General features: G+C 36.5%; 1 non-coding gene across 1 annotated transcript; it reads right to left on the bottom strand.

Moving 5' to 3' along the window:
* Window positions 1-4,414: 4,414 nt before the first annotated feature.
* LOC120100151 (U6 spliceosomal RNA) lies at window positions 4,415-4,521 on the bottom strand. The gene has a single exon (XR_015656532.1). It is a non-coding gene; the product is annotated as a U6 spliceosomal RNA (small nuclear RNA).
* Between the last annotated feature and the right edge of the window lie 11,386 nt (window positions 4,522-15,907).

Consider the following 15,907-nt stretch of genomic DNA (forward strand, 5'->3'; position numbering starts at 1 on the left):
CCTCTATAGGACAACATGCACACACACACACACACACACACACACACACACACAGACACACACGTATACACACACACATACACACGTATACACACACATACACACGTATACACATACACATGTACACACACACATACACACGTATACACATACACATGTACACACACACACACACACACACACACACACACACACAATGCAAACCACATACACACATGCACACGAAAATGGCCATATATCACACACGGTCTTTTTTATCATAAACCAATGTGTACATTACAAATTATATACATCAATAATTATGTCAAAAACATTGTAATGTGTGAAAAACTGGGGGAAAACACTTAAGTTTAATGGATATGGTTAATATCATGGTGATATATGTAATTATAATGTGTTCTGTAACAGTTGTCATAATTTGTAGCACTCTTAATTGTCCTCTTGCCAAACACATATCCCTGGTGTAACTATAGCTTTTAACTAGTCAGACAATTCTTTTTTTTTTTTGGGAAGGAAAGGATTTATTTCAACTTACACATCCTAATCATAGTCTGTCACAGAGGGAACTCAAAGCAGGAACCTGGAGACAAGAACTGGAGGCCAGACCACCAAAGAATGCTGCTTACTGGCTTGTTCCCCATGTCTGGCTCAGCCTGCTTTCTTATATCGCTCAGGACAATCTGCCCAGTTGGCTAGGCCTTCCCACATCAATCATTAATCAAGAAAATGTCCTCACAGACTTGCCTACAATCCAATCTGATGGGAGCCCTTTCTCAACTGAAGTTCCTTCTTTCCCAACGACCCTGGTTTCTGCCAAGTTAAAGGGGGGAAAAAAAACTAACCAACTGCCAAAAGAAATGCAAAATGTATGCTTTTAAGGACCTAACCCAAGATCAGTGGAAGCAAGGTAGATCCAAGAAAAGCTGAAGAAGCCCTCAGGGGGAAGAGGGAGAGTTGATGATTTGTTAGGGTTGAGGAAGCTTCCCCGCAGATATATCACACTATGCAAAGAACTTTTTAGCACCATTTTTTGAGTCTGCTCTCTACTGATGATTCTGCAATGGACTATGTGAGTTTCCTAAGGAGGCTGGAGTAAATTATTCACTTTGTTTAAAGGAATTCAGGGTCTGTAAAGAGATAGCTAGTCAGGTAATTGTTCCACACAATGGGAAGGCTTAACTCGTTTTCTTACTTTATTTCTCCTGTCTTGCTCACCTTATCTTTGAATACATAAAACCCTCTCTTGTTTGTTAAGTGTGAAGCCAGGCCTTTTCTCTCAGTCAATTCTGAGCAAGGTGTCTGTCATGGGTGGCACTTTCCTTTAATCCTAATCCAGTCCAGGGGAGCATAGCCAAGCAACACAAGGACACAATGTTTCCAAAACTAAACCAAACAAGCAGCCTGGGAGACAAGACAATGTTGTATCTCAGGGTGTCTCTAAACTCTATTCAACCACACGATTACATTTTTTGCCGGTTCAGGGGTCGGGGGGAACAACAAAGATGCCTTGTTTGCTAGGCAAGCATTTTACCAAGTAAAGTACATCACCTGCCCCTCTCTTTTTAAAACCTTGAGTGAAGCACATGCTGCTCTTTAAATTGACAGTAACGCTGGGTTACTGTAAACCTCAAAAATCCTTGAGGAGAGAAGCTAGGTAAGGGATTGCTGAGGATTGGCAGTACTTTGTTATTTACAAACACAGGAGCAACAGTATTCTGGATCACAGGGCCCCTAGCATTCCAGACAAGACAATTCTAATTTAAAGAGTGTTTAGCAAAATTATTGTCTTCTTCTGAGGTACGAGAGTCATTAAAAAGAGGATAAAGTGTAGAAAGCTGTGAAGGAGCTCAGGCCTGTGGAAGCATGGCAATACTGTAACGTAGTTTTGGACAGTAATGGTCATTGTGGTATGCATTAATCTGACAAAATGTTGCCTATGGAGGAGTCCAAGAATGAGAGCTGAATTTTTTGGCTCACTGTTTCAGAGTGTCAGCTGGTGGTCTCATGGGTTTGCTTTTACTTTTTCATGGTGAGCAAAAGACCATGGGTGGGGGGCATGTGACATTCAAGCTATTCATTTTGTGGTGGCCAAGAAACAAAGAGATGTGAAAGGACCAGGGACAAGATAAATCCTTTCAATGAAAGTTCTCATCCCTTATTTTAAATAATAACCCAAATCTTAACAAAAAACATTATGATATCTTCAATGGACTAATTAACCCACTGATGAATTAATGCCAGCATGGTTTGATCACCACTTTTCAACAGCACCATTTCTGAGCTCCCAGCCTAATATACTTAGATTTTTTGAAGGGCAAGCTTCTTATAATAATCACAAAAAAGACTAAAAGAAAAGCAAGAAATTCAGAGATATTTAGACTTTGATTTACATGCAACATAAGGACAAAAGTAAGATGAGTTGTGGCACCTATGAGACATTTGATTTTGTGTTCTGAGAAAATAATTGAATAATTAAAGCTTAGATGCCCTAAAAGAAATAACTACTGGGTATCTTTTCAAGTTTAAGATGAATAATTTCCTGTTAAACATTCCCCCAACTTTGTCATGGGTAGAATGAATTAAATAGTTATTGAGCATCTTTTACTTTCTAAAAATGCATTTTTATGGAATCTGTTTAGATCTAACACAACTCAAACACCAAGTCAAGGCAGATGACAAGAATGTATTGTAATCTAGCCACCACTGATCAATCAGGGCACCAGAATAGAGTTGGGAGTCTATCTGTCATCCTGAGTCAGAATATCACAGAATATTTAAGCTTGCAAATCACAAACACCTGTGCCAAGTTGTTACATTTTCCCACCAATCAGGATTTGGGGACAAGAGCTTTACTTATGTTGTTGATTTAGGTTAACCAATACAAAATGTAGTTTTTACAATCCAACCAATCAAATCAATTTGTTCTTTTGTAGATGGACATGGTAATTGTGTTTTGGGGAGCAAGGGATGAATTGAAAGGCCTAACCTATTCTATCTTGGGACTATACTCCATATTGAAAGAAAAAGAGTCTGAAAACTTGGTCTGTAGTTGAACCCAAGCTGCAGCAAAATACCAGGAAGGAGCTCATGACTTGTTCTTGGCCCATACCCCAGAGTTACTCCCTAGCTACTTCCCAGAAACATTCAATCAAAGATTAGTTTGATTGTTTCAGATGTACTTTCCGACTGTTTGTGATTTTTTTCAAGGTTTTGCTTCAGAGTACCCACCTATCAGCTTACAATAGTCATAGAATTAGATAATTACCAGGCTGAAAAACCCTTGCCATTTCCTATAAAACCTTGTCTGGATGAGGACTTAGGGCTACTTCATCATCCTGTCCTGCTGTGGCAGAGTAAGACCAAACTCAAATTTGAGTTGAAGAGACTCTAGTGCGATTATATCAGAGTCTGCTCCTGGATGGTCTTTTGGGGTTCACAAAATGGGCACAACTGAATAATGGGACCTATGGAAATGGAACAGTCATCATGTGTTTGGGAAGCAAAGATTGTATAACAGGAAATGTGGTTAGCAAGACATGTTTTGGAACAAAACAGCAATACTTAGGAAAAGTTTCTTTTGCTTATTCCCAACATGTATTTAATTTTAGAAATTTTCTAAAATTTATTTTTATATCACTTCAACTTTTAAAACAGAACACATTTGTATTAAATGCATCATGAGGAAAATAAAATATATCACATACATATAAAAATTGACAGTAACATTTTTAATACAATATCCTGGAGACAAACAGAATAACACTAGGTAATGATTATAGCTATCTCTACATTCTGTGGTATATATTGAGGTCAAGCAAGATTTAGGATATCCACATAACATTTATCAGTGCTGACTGGAAGCCAAAGTAATCTATTTTAGGTAAGTTTTTCAGATAAATTGTAGGGCTAATCTTCCATATAAATCAATTGTTTTAAGGTGATCTGTTCTCATTTAATAGAAATTGATGTTATATCAAACACAAAGAGCCATTATAATGAAAAAGCATCAAACAGACTAATTGCTTCTAATTTCTTTTCTCGGTCACTTTCAATTTGTTTTGCTTCCATGTATTCGTTAACACTTATAGACAGATTCTGTCAGACTAATATTCCAACTCTACCTCCAAGTTCAGAAAGGTCCTAAGGAGAATTAAGAATAATATAAGTTTAAAACAAAACAGAACTAACTGTCAGGGTCACTGTTTCTATTATTTCTGAAAACTGTATGACTTTTTTATAATGTTAATTTTTTTATACAGAGACATGCACTTATCAGTCTACTTGCTCAAAATGTGGAGGAAGGAGGATCACAATATTTAAATATATCATCCTGGACAACATAGAAGTGTCTCCTTCAAAAAACATCAAATAATGCAAAGAAAACTAAACAAGAGAATATTTAATTTTTTTTATTTTAAGTATGGAACGCTTCACGAATTTGTGAGTCATCCCTGCACAGGGGCCATGCTAATCTTCTCTGTATCGTTCCAATTTTAGTATATGTGCTGCCGAAGTGAGCACTAAATTTTTAAATAAAATGTTATCTCTTTGCAATGAAACCAAAAGAAAGACACACGAACATAATTCCGCCTCTAACAATGAAAATAACAGGAAGTGACAATCACTATTTCTTAATAACTCTCAATGTCAACGCACTAAATTCACCCCCAAAAAGACATAGACTGACAGACAGGATATGTAAAGAGGACCCAGCATTTGCTGCATACAGGAAACACACCTCAGAGTCAAAGACAGACACTAGCCTCAGAGTAAAGACAGGAAAACAGCTAGCCAAGCAAATGGTTCAAAGAAGGAAGCTGGAGTTGTCATTCTAATATCAAATAAAATTGACTTTCAACCAAAAGTCAACAAAAAAGATAAAGAAGGACACTTCATACTTATCAAGGGAAAAAATCAACCAAGATGAACTCTTAAACCTAAATATCAATGCTCCAAATGCACAGGCACAAACATTCATAAAAGAAACCTTACTAAAGGTCAAATCACACATTGCAACTCACACAATAGTAGGAAATTTCAACACCCCACTCTCATCAATGGAAGGATCACAGAAACAGAAATTAAACAAAGACATACAGAAACAACCAGTAGTTATGAACCAAAAGGATTTAAGAGTTACTTATAGAACATTCCATCCTAAAACAAAAGGATATTACTTTTTCTCATCACCTCATGGAACCTTCTCCAAAACTGACCATATAATGGGTCACAAAACAGGCCTCAACAGATATTGGAGGATAGAAATAATCCCACACATCCTATCAGACTACCACAGACTAATGCTGGTCTTCAATAACAGCAACAATGACAGAAAACCCACATACATATGGAAGTTGAATAATGCTCTACTCAATGACAACTTGGTCTAGGAAGAAATAAGAAATGAAATTAAAGACTTCATAGAATTTAAAGAAAATGAAGACATAACATAGCCAAACTTATAGGGCACAATGACCTCTAAGTGGATGCAAAAAGAATCAGGAGAGGGCATACACCAGCAGCTTGACAGCACACCTAAAAGGTCTAGAACAACAACAACAACAACAAAAAAAATGATATGCCCAAGAGGAGGAGAAAGAAGGAAATAATCAAACTCAGGGCAGAAAAAACAAAGTAGAAACAAAAAGGACTATACAATCAACAAAACAAGGAGTTGGTTCTTTGAGAAAATCAACAAGATAGATAAACCCTTAGCCAAACTAACCAGAGGTCACTCACAGTGTATCCAAAATAACAGAATCGGAAATGAAAAGGGAGACATAATAATAGAATCTGAGGAAATCTAAAAAATCATCAGGTACTACTAGAAAAGCCTGTATACAACAAAACTGGAAAATCTGGAGGAAACAGAAAATTTTTTAGATAGGTTCCAGGTACCAAAGTTAAATCAGGAACAAATAAACCATCAAAACAACCCCATAACTCTTATAGAAATAGAAGCACATATTAAAAGCCTCCCAACCAGAAAGAGCCCAGAACCAGATGGGTTTAGTGCAGAATTCTATCAATCCTTCACAGAAAACCTCCTACCAATACTGTCCAAAGTATTCCACAAAATAGAAACAGACAGAGCACTACCAAATTCCTTCTATGAACCCACAATTATGTTTGAACGTAAAACCCACAAAAACCCAACAAAGAAAGAGAACTTCAGACCAATTTCTCTTATAAATATCAACACAAAAATACTCAATAAAAAATCTTGCAAACTGAAACCAAGAACACATCAAAATGATCATCCATCATGGCTTCATTTCAGGAATGCAACGATGGTTTAATATAAGGAAATCCGTCAATATAATCCACTATGTAAACAAATTCAAAGGAAAACCACATGATCATTTCATTAGATACTGAGAAAGCATTTGACAAATTTCAACACCCATTCATAACAAAAGATCATGAATTCAAGGGCCATACCTAAATACTGTAAAAGCCATATACAGCATACAAGTAGCTATCATCAAACTAAATGAAGAACAACTTGAAGCAATCCCACTAAAATCAGGGGCTAGACAAGGCTTCCACTCTCTCCCTACTTATTCAATATAGTACTCAAAGTCTTTGCCATAGAAATCAGACAATGAAAGAAGGTCAAAGCAATACAAATTGTAAGGGAAGAAGTCAAAATATCATTATTTGTAGAGGATATGATAGTATACTTAAGTGACCCCAAAAGTCTACCAGAGAACTACTAAACCTGATAAACAACTTCAACAAAGTGTCAGGGTATAAAATTAACTTAAACAAATTAGTAGCTGTCCTCTACTCAAAGGATAAACAGGCTGAGAAAGAAATTAAGTAATAATATCCTTCACAATAGTCTCAAACAATATAAAATAATGTGGTATGACTTTAACCAAGCAATGAAAGATTTGTATGACAAGAACTTCAAGTCTCTGAAGAAAGAAATTGAAGAAGATATCAGAAGATGGATAGAACTGTAATGCTCACAGATTGGCAGGATTAATATAGTAAAAAATGGCCATTTTGCCATAAATAATCTAAAGATTCAATGCAATCCCATCATTAAAAGATTCCAACTCAATTCCTTATAGAGGTAGAAAGAACAATTTGCAAATTCATTTGGAATACCAAAAAACCCAGGATAGCAAAAACTATACTGAACAATGAAAGAACTTCTGGGGATTCACCATCCCTGACCTCAAGCAGTATTGCACAGAATAGTGATTAAAAACTGTATGGTATTGGTACAGAGACAGGCTGTAGATCAGTGGAATAGAATTGAAGACCCAGAAATGAACCCACATACCTATGGTCACTTGATCTTTGACAAAGGAGCTAAAACCATCCAATAGAAAAAATGATAGCATTTTCAACAATGGTCCTGTTTCAACTTGAGGTCAGCATATAGAAGAAAGCAAATTGATCCATTCTTATCACCCTGTACAAAGCTTAAGTCCAAATGGATCAAGAACTTCCACATCAAATCAGATATACTCAACCTAATAGAAAATAAATGTGGGGAAGAATCTTGAAAACATGGCCACTGGGGAAAATTTCCTGATGAGATCACCGATGACTTATGTCCTAAGATCAAGAATCAACAAATGGGACTTCATAAAACTGCAAAGATTCTGTAAGGCAAAGTACACTGTCATTAGGACAAAATGGCAATCAACAGATTGGGAAAAGATCTTTACCAATCCTACATCTGATAGAGGGCTAATATCCGAAATATACAAAGAACTCAAGAAGATAGACTCCAGAGAGCCAAATAACCCCAATGGGGTACAGAACTAAACAATGAATTCTCAGCTGAGGAATATTGAATGAAAAGGAAGCACCTAATGAAATTTAAACATTCTTAGTCATAGTCATCAGGGAAATTCAAATCAATACAACCCTGAGATTTCACCTCACACAAGTCAGAATGGCTAAGATAAAAAATTTAGGTGACAGCAGAATCTGGTGAGGATAGAGAGAGAGGAACACTTCTCCATTTTTGGTGGGACTGCAAACTGGTACATCCACTCTGGAAATCAGTCAGGAGGCTCCTCAGAAAATTGGACATTCCACAATCTGAGGACCCAGCTACACTTCTCCTGGACATATACCCAAAAATTCTCCAACATACAACAAAGTCACATGTTCTGTTATGTTCATAGAAGCCTTATTTATAATATCCAGAAGCTGCAAAGAACCCACCTGGCCTTCAAAAGAGAAATGGATTTAAAAAATGTGGTACATCTACGCAATGGATTACTACTCTGCAATCAAAAACAATGACTTCATGAAATTCATAGCCAAGTGGAATTAACTAGAAAATATCATCCGGAGTGAGGTAACACAATCACAGAAAAACACATATGGTATGCTTTCTTTGATAAGTGTACATTAGCCCAAAATCATTCAGAGCCTGCCCCAAATGTTGCCCCTATACAGCCACCAAAACTAGATAAGATTGATGAAGCTAAAAAGTGCCTGTTGAAAGGGACTGGATATAGATCTCTCCTGAGAGACACCCAGAGTATGTCAAATACAGAGGTGAATGCTAGCAGCAAACCATTGAACTGAGAACAGAATCCCCTTTGTGGAAATTAGAGGAAGGATTGACAGAGGTGAAGGGGCTTTCAACCCCATAATAACAACAATGCCAAACAACCAGATTTTCCAGGGACTAAACCAGTACCCAAAGACTATATATAGACTGAGCCAGGGCTCCAACTGCTTATGTAGCAGAGAACAGCCTTGTTGGGGCACCAGTGGAAGGGGAAGCCCTTGGTACTGACAAGGTTAGACCCCCAGTGCACGGTAATTTCATGGCAGCGGTAATGGGGGTGGGGATATAAATGGGGAGAATATGCTTATGGTGGAGGGGGAATGGATAGGGGACTCATGGAGAAGAAACCAGGGATGGAAACAACATTTGAAATGTAAATAAAAATATATTCAATAAAAAACAATAAAAATTAAAGTACATTGCATCTCAAAAGGAGACTGGAATTCCGTGTAGGAACTCTAGTTTACAATCCTCTTTTGGCTATTTCAGAGCAAGCCCACATTTTGGTCCACTTTATATAATACTGAGGAAATCTAGGTTTCTTTCCTGAGGTATTATAACCTCTCCCCCTTTTTAGGCAGGATATTCCGTTCTCCCTTTTCCTAGCCCTGAACACTGCACCATTCTTGTCCCTGTCACTGTGTGTCTAGGTCTTAGATTCTGACCCTGTCCTTTACATCCTTTAAAAACTGGCACCCTCTCTGCCTCATTGCTGACCTGAGCTCCCCACTGACCTTACAATGTTTCTGGTTAGGAAAAGGTAAAACACCCATACTCTTCATGTACACAAGGTATTGGAGTCATTACTACAATTCCTCAGACAAGGTAATTTCACAGTGTGGTATGCTTATCACTATACTATTTAGTTAGAAGACACATTTGTGAACGCTTAAAAAATTCTTTCAAACATTTTTCACTTGTTTCTGTGCCTTATTGGGTTCTATTTTACATTTTGGACTCTCTGATAATCGAATTTGATACATTTAGAGGTCTTTAGGAGGGCTTCTGATGGAAAGAGAAGAATGTGACATTATCTGAACTGGAATATATTTGAACACGTACAGAGTAAAGTACAACCAGCTGGAAAATGCATAGATACACTCCATTTGTTAAATATAACTGGCATTTCCAACTTACTTATCAAAATATTCTGTCCAACATACATTATCCCTCAGATTTACCTACATCTCAGTGAAATGCATTGATGTTTGATTAAGTTACATCCCTATATGCCTTGGCTGCTATCCATGCCTACTTCTTATCTCTAGTACATAGCACATAATATGTAGATAATAGATAGATTATGATACCTTTTTAATTTTTCTACCTCCACTGTTAACACACTGGGTAAAGCCATCATTCTCAGTGGCTATAACTGCTCTCTCTATTTCTGTTATATAGTTTCTGTTCTATGTTTCTGCTATAGCATTTAGAAAAATACGTATGTAGAGCCAGGCCTGTGGATTCAGAGCTACTATGAATATGGATGCTGAGGCCGGAGGATTGCAAATTCAAAGAATCTCTAAAATACAGAGTGAGTTCAAGGCTAGCCTGGGCAACTTCATGGGAGCTACCTCAAAAAACAAAAGAAAAGAGGGGGAGCTGCAGCTTAGTGGCATTATACCACTATAGCAGTACTCTCTTCGATCTCTAACACTGAAAAGAACCACATAGAATGAAGGGATGATTTCCATCTGAATCTTTAAGGTCAAACTTCTTGTTTTCATCTTGACTGATTTTAAAGTCTCCGACTTGTCACTTTGCTCCAGACAAGCAGATATTTTACATGTTCCTGAAGTATATCAGATATCTGTTTTTGTGCTCCTTGTGGGTATAAGAAAGTCCATTCCTTATTTTTACATGTTTATCTTGTTACTGTCATGCTTATGTCAACATATGAGCCTTTAGGGTTACTTGTGACAACCAAACTAACAGTTCCCAACTGTGATCTCAATACCTCATTTCATTTACTTCCTTTTTTGAAGTTCTATGGGGATGTGAATAAAACCTACTTACTTTGCTAATAAATATGTACTATTTTGAAAAATGTTTGTGCTAAATACTAGAGAATGTCAAAAGAAAATTTTGTGAAAAGAAGGAGGCTTAGAGAATGTGTGCAAGTATTATGAATGGAATTTGGTCTTCAGAGTGTTTGGTTCTACTGGACAATTATCCCATTACTGAAGGAGTGTCAATAGATTTCTGTTTTGAATCTATATATTGGCAGACTTTCCAGAAGAAAGTACATCCTGTTGTGGTGTGGGCTTTGGAATACATTGAGTGAGGTTCTCATTTTAACTCTTGCAATATTCCTAGTCCCCTTTCTCAAGATTCTACTGTGTAAAGAGCATTGACGATAATGTTTCTATCTCTAATGAGCATTGAGTTGATTTGTTATGGAACTGAATGTAACACAGATAAAGGGTTCAGGTTTGAGTCTCTCAAAATACATATACAAACTTTACATTCATTTTTATTACTTAGGGTTAGACTGCATGAAATTTGAAATTTGCATTTCTAATCAAGTCCATCAATGGCACTATGTCATATGCACTGGTTATGTAAGCTACATATAGTAGATACTATAAGACAAATTGAGGTCATTTCAAGGGTAATTTTTATATCTAGTTTCCTATAGTATTTCTTCCAGTTTCTCATTATCATTTTAACTTAAAAATCCATATTATACATGTAACATATGTTGGTCTTCATATGACATATATGAGGTTTTTTCACAGAATCTTACACCGAATCTTCATATTGAGATTATATTTACATACCTTAAATGTAGCTGAAGAACATTTCAGTGATTAAAAAACCTTCTATTGAGGGTAATTTGGAAGTGGTAAAAATTATTTTGTGATGCTAAAGACCATTTTCCCCAGGGGAAAATAAAAAGGGAAAAAAAGAAAGGATAGAAGAAAGAGAACAAGAAAAAAAGGGAGAAAGAAAGAAAAAAGGTGTATTTTCATTCATATATTTCCATTCCCACAATGTGTTTTTAGTTGTACTAATAGGGAATAAATCGACACATATCTCTGTGTAATAAATTATTTGATATTTGTGTGTGCAATACAAATGCAAGGAAATGGTACTAATGAAAAATGCTTTGCTTGAAGAGAAAGGTAATGGTGTTTGTAATATTTTCCAGAGTGTGGTAGCTTTACAGTTGCACTTTCCAAATATAGATCATATATGAGAGCCTGGGAAAGATAAATAAAATCTGCAGTTCATATCAGTTCAGGGTCAATATTCTCATATAATGGCAAAATTTAGATATTTACTTGAATAATAATGAAAAACAGTTCAATTAAATAATATTGATCTGGGCCCAACACCACACACTAAAAAGAATGACTACATGTGTGTATGTGTGTGAGGATGTGTGTGTTTTTGTGTGTGTGTGTTTGTGTGTGTGTTTGTGTGTTTGTGTGTGTGTGTTTGTGTGTGTGTTTGTGTGTGTGTGTTTGTGTGTGTGTGTGTTTGTGTGTGTGTGTTAGTGGAGCACAAACTTTTCTATTCATTCAGACATCAGAATTAATTGTTATGAAGCATTTAACAAACAAATGAAAGATTGTTCAAAAATATAAAATACTACAATCATGATCTTCAAGGGTCATGGTGACCATTAGCACAATATTTGTTACTGAACTTTATCTCTTTAAATTAAACCTTAGGGGTATATGATCTTGGGAATGTATATTAATGTCACAAGAAATATTGCATGTAGTGAGGTATAGTGTATGTAGGCGGTGAGGAGGGAGGAATGGCGAAGGATCTATGTGAGGAGGTTCTGGAAAGAGATAGGGATCTGATATTGGGATGTAGTTTGAAAAAATAAATAATTTTAAAATTATTGTTTGCAAAATACTTGTCCTCTAAGTTCCAATTTATTAAATTGTAGATTCTAGAACATTTATGTTAACTATATCAGATACTTTAAGAATTCTTGGTTGTTTTATAATTGTTCTGTATTTGTTATTTACATATATATGTATGTGCATGATGGGTCTGTGTGTGTACGTGTACATATGTGTGTACACATGTGCATATATGTGTGTATATGTGTGGATGTTTGTGTGTGTGTCAGTGTGTGCAGATATGCATATACCCTGTGGAGTTACATATTTGGAGAATAACAATTCATAATTGATTTTTTTTTCTTCCACTATGGGATATGTGATTCCTTAGGTCTTCACGTTTGTGGGTCAAAGACTTTTTTCTGCTGAACCATCTCTTAGATCCTCGTTTAGTAGTTAAATTATTCAAGTATTTTTTTTTGCTTTCTGGGAAATTAAAGATCCTGATAATATCAGACAATACTATCTTGTGTAAATACCTAATTCTGTTTTCTATCAGAAATTTATGGCACTAGGATTAGGACTTTATATGATTTTTATGTGTAAATGTTTATAATAGCTCAGAATAAATTGATTAGCTCATGGGGTATATTGTTCTCTAAAGTAACTTAGTCTAATTATATAAGTGCAACTTTAACAAGCATGCTCATTGTATAGCTATTTTATTCAAATTATTCTGAACTCCTAAATTAGGAAAAAAGAAACTATATAAACCACAAGAAATTAACATTATGTAGCACTAACAAATGAGTAGGTTGAAGCACACTGCAAAAATGTCAGTGTTTAATTGTAATATATTATTGTTCTAATTGTGAATAAGAGATTCACAAATCCCCTTGGTCTAGTTTCATGTTGCTTCAGTGAACATGTAGTTGTTGAAAGTAAGAAAAAGGACAGTCCCTCAAGTAATGAAACTGCACCATTTTAAAGATGGGTGAATATCAAAGTGTGCATGATCTCTGGGAATGTACTTTTTCACAACGTCAAAGGCATTTATATTGCTGAATGCTTCCTCAAATCATTCCTCCACACATCAATGCTCAAACAGGTTATCATAGCTCCCTAACTCATTTCTCATAAACTTTCTTCCAACTATACCTGCCAATTGCAGCATGGACTTGGTGGGGACAAAATGACAAGTTTCCTGCCTTTCAACAGGGTCAGCAGATGCTAATGGCTGCCATGGGCATAAGGCTTCTTTGTACAATAATATACATATTTTAAACTCCCCAAGGAATGTCCTGCCAGTTAATGTTAACAACCCCATGATAATAGAGACAATAAGAGTCCAGGAGAATGAAGTGTGACTAAAATCTTAGCAAAATGTTCAATATGGGATCATCAGAACAGCCTTTAAGGCTGTAGAAAGAAACTCCTAAAACACAAGTTCAAAAATATGTAATTATTCAACTATGCAAAAATATAAGGATGCAATATGGATTGTATAAGGAGCTTTGTGAATCTAAAGGAACAAAGGCAACTGCATTAATGAGCCATCTTATCAGAAAGATACAAAGGTGGGCAGATACAAAGGCAGCTCTCATTTCTCTCACACCACTGACAGTATTGTTGGCATTTCCACTGTTCAGATATTCAGTTACAACAGCTTCGATCAGTGTAAGTAGTTCTTCCTTTGATGGTGGTGGCTTTTTGCTAGTCTTGGCAGGCTTTTCCTGGATAAGTGGTGGGTTAGTTTTGAGAACAAGTTGAGGTGTCTCACCCAGAAGTGGTGTTTGAGTGCATGGTGACTGTGCACTGGGAGGAATCATAGTTATCTGAGGTTGAAGCTTTGGCACCTGATTTTTATTCATTAGAAAGGACTGAGGACTGAGCATACCTCAAACTAATCTCATGTGCATTAAACTGTCCTTTCTTAGAAAATCGAGGTGGCATATCCTTCCACTGTCCTTGCAGCAGCAGCTGAGATAAGAGCCCCTGACTCTGGTTATGGTAGAGCTGGCTTAGCCTCTGGCTTTTCATAAACGTGCCCCCCATCTCTCCAAACTGCGATTGCCTGGGAGGCAGGATGTGTCCCCCATGACCATTGAAAAGCTGATTTGAATGATGATGTCCCATTGTGGGTGAAAATCTATCTTGGATAACTCCTGGACCAGTACCAATTTCACTACCTGTTATTTGTCCAAACATATCAGCGATTCCCCCAAGTGGGTCCCTATCCATTTTCATCCTTGGCAGCATGAATGGTCCCTCTAGGAAGAAGTCATTCCTCCCTTGAGTAGTAGGAGCAGGAATAAACACTCCTAGATCTTTTACTACATCTTGACTGATTTGATTGATCATCTTTGGTCCATTGTCAAGAAAAGCCTTGCAAAGAACACAATGATACTCTCACAACTCTACAGTACCCTGCAGTAGGAAAAGAATCCTGGCTGGCAATTCCTTAACATTAAGAATATTTTAGAAATACACTTTGCTCAGTAATACTTGAGTTGTTTCAATATTTGATTATCCATTTGGTTCTTACAGAAAAAAATCTTAACTGTAATTGATGGTTGTTGCCGTAATAGTATATTGCCTGTATTTCTACCTCTAGTATTGGGCTTTATGTGCTAGATTTTAATATCTTTGAGCCTGGGCAAGTACACAAGTCTTTTTAAAAGAAACATGGTTTACTTGCACAAAACTGATCAGATTGAGAAATCATTAATGCCTTTGAAATGTTTTTTGTGGGTGTGAAACAAATGATGAGAATTTGAATTGGTCCCTCTTATTATAGTATTGAATTTAAGTCTATTTAATTTATCAAGTCATGTTCATGCCCTGATTTTATATACTTGTATGTATCAATAAATATTGTGATTCTTGAAAAAAAAAAAAACAAAAACAAAACACAGGCAGGGAGACTACTGAGTTCAAGGTTAGCTTAGGACACAGTGAAACCAGGCCAGGCTGTGTTAGAAATGGTAATTTCAGGATGGAGTTCCACCCAGATAGCTTAGCATCTGTGCTTAACAGAGGCAGGCAGATCTCTGTATTAGTTTGCAATGTTAAAAGAAAATGTGTACTTGCTGTCCAGAAATCTTTGGAGAGCAAAAATAGCTAGCTCTTTAAGACTTTTTTTTCTAACAGGGTTTCTGACTTGGTCAGAGGTTCCTTCCAAGAATTCTTTTATAGCAGCTCCTCTGACTTTCGTCTGAAAACAAAGGAGCTATCCAGATAGCTTATAGAATTTTTACTGGCAGAAAGAGCTGTCTGAAATCAAGAGTTTTTAAATAGAAAGAGAAAAAAAGGCTGTCCAGAGCAGAGCAGAACAAAACAGAGGTCAAGAGTCCAGTCTGGAAATCCATCTCATCAAGACCTAGGCCACCAACCTGGATACACAATTTGACTTAGAGTCATTTCCTTTAGCTATCCCAGACACCCTTTCCTCAGAACCCCTCTCCAAGCCAAGGCTGGTCCTTGGCATATACCCTGTAACCTTTCTTCCTTGAGATGTTTAATAATCCATTTAATATAATTACCATTTGAATCTTCAGTAAAA

The sequence above is a fragment of the Rattus norvegicus genome, chromosome 1, assembly GCF_021556685.1.
Source record: "Rattus norvegicus strain SHRSP/BbbUtx chromosome 1, alternate assembly SHRSP_T2T, whole genome shotgun sequence".
NCBI classification, from domain to species: Eukaryota; Metazoa; Chordata; class Mammalia; order Rodentia; family Muridae; genus Rattus; species Rattus norvegicus.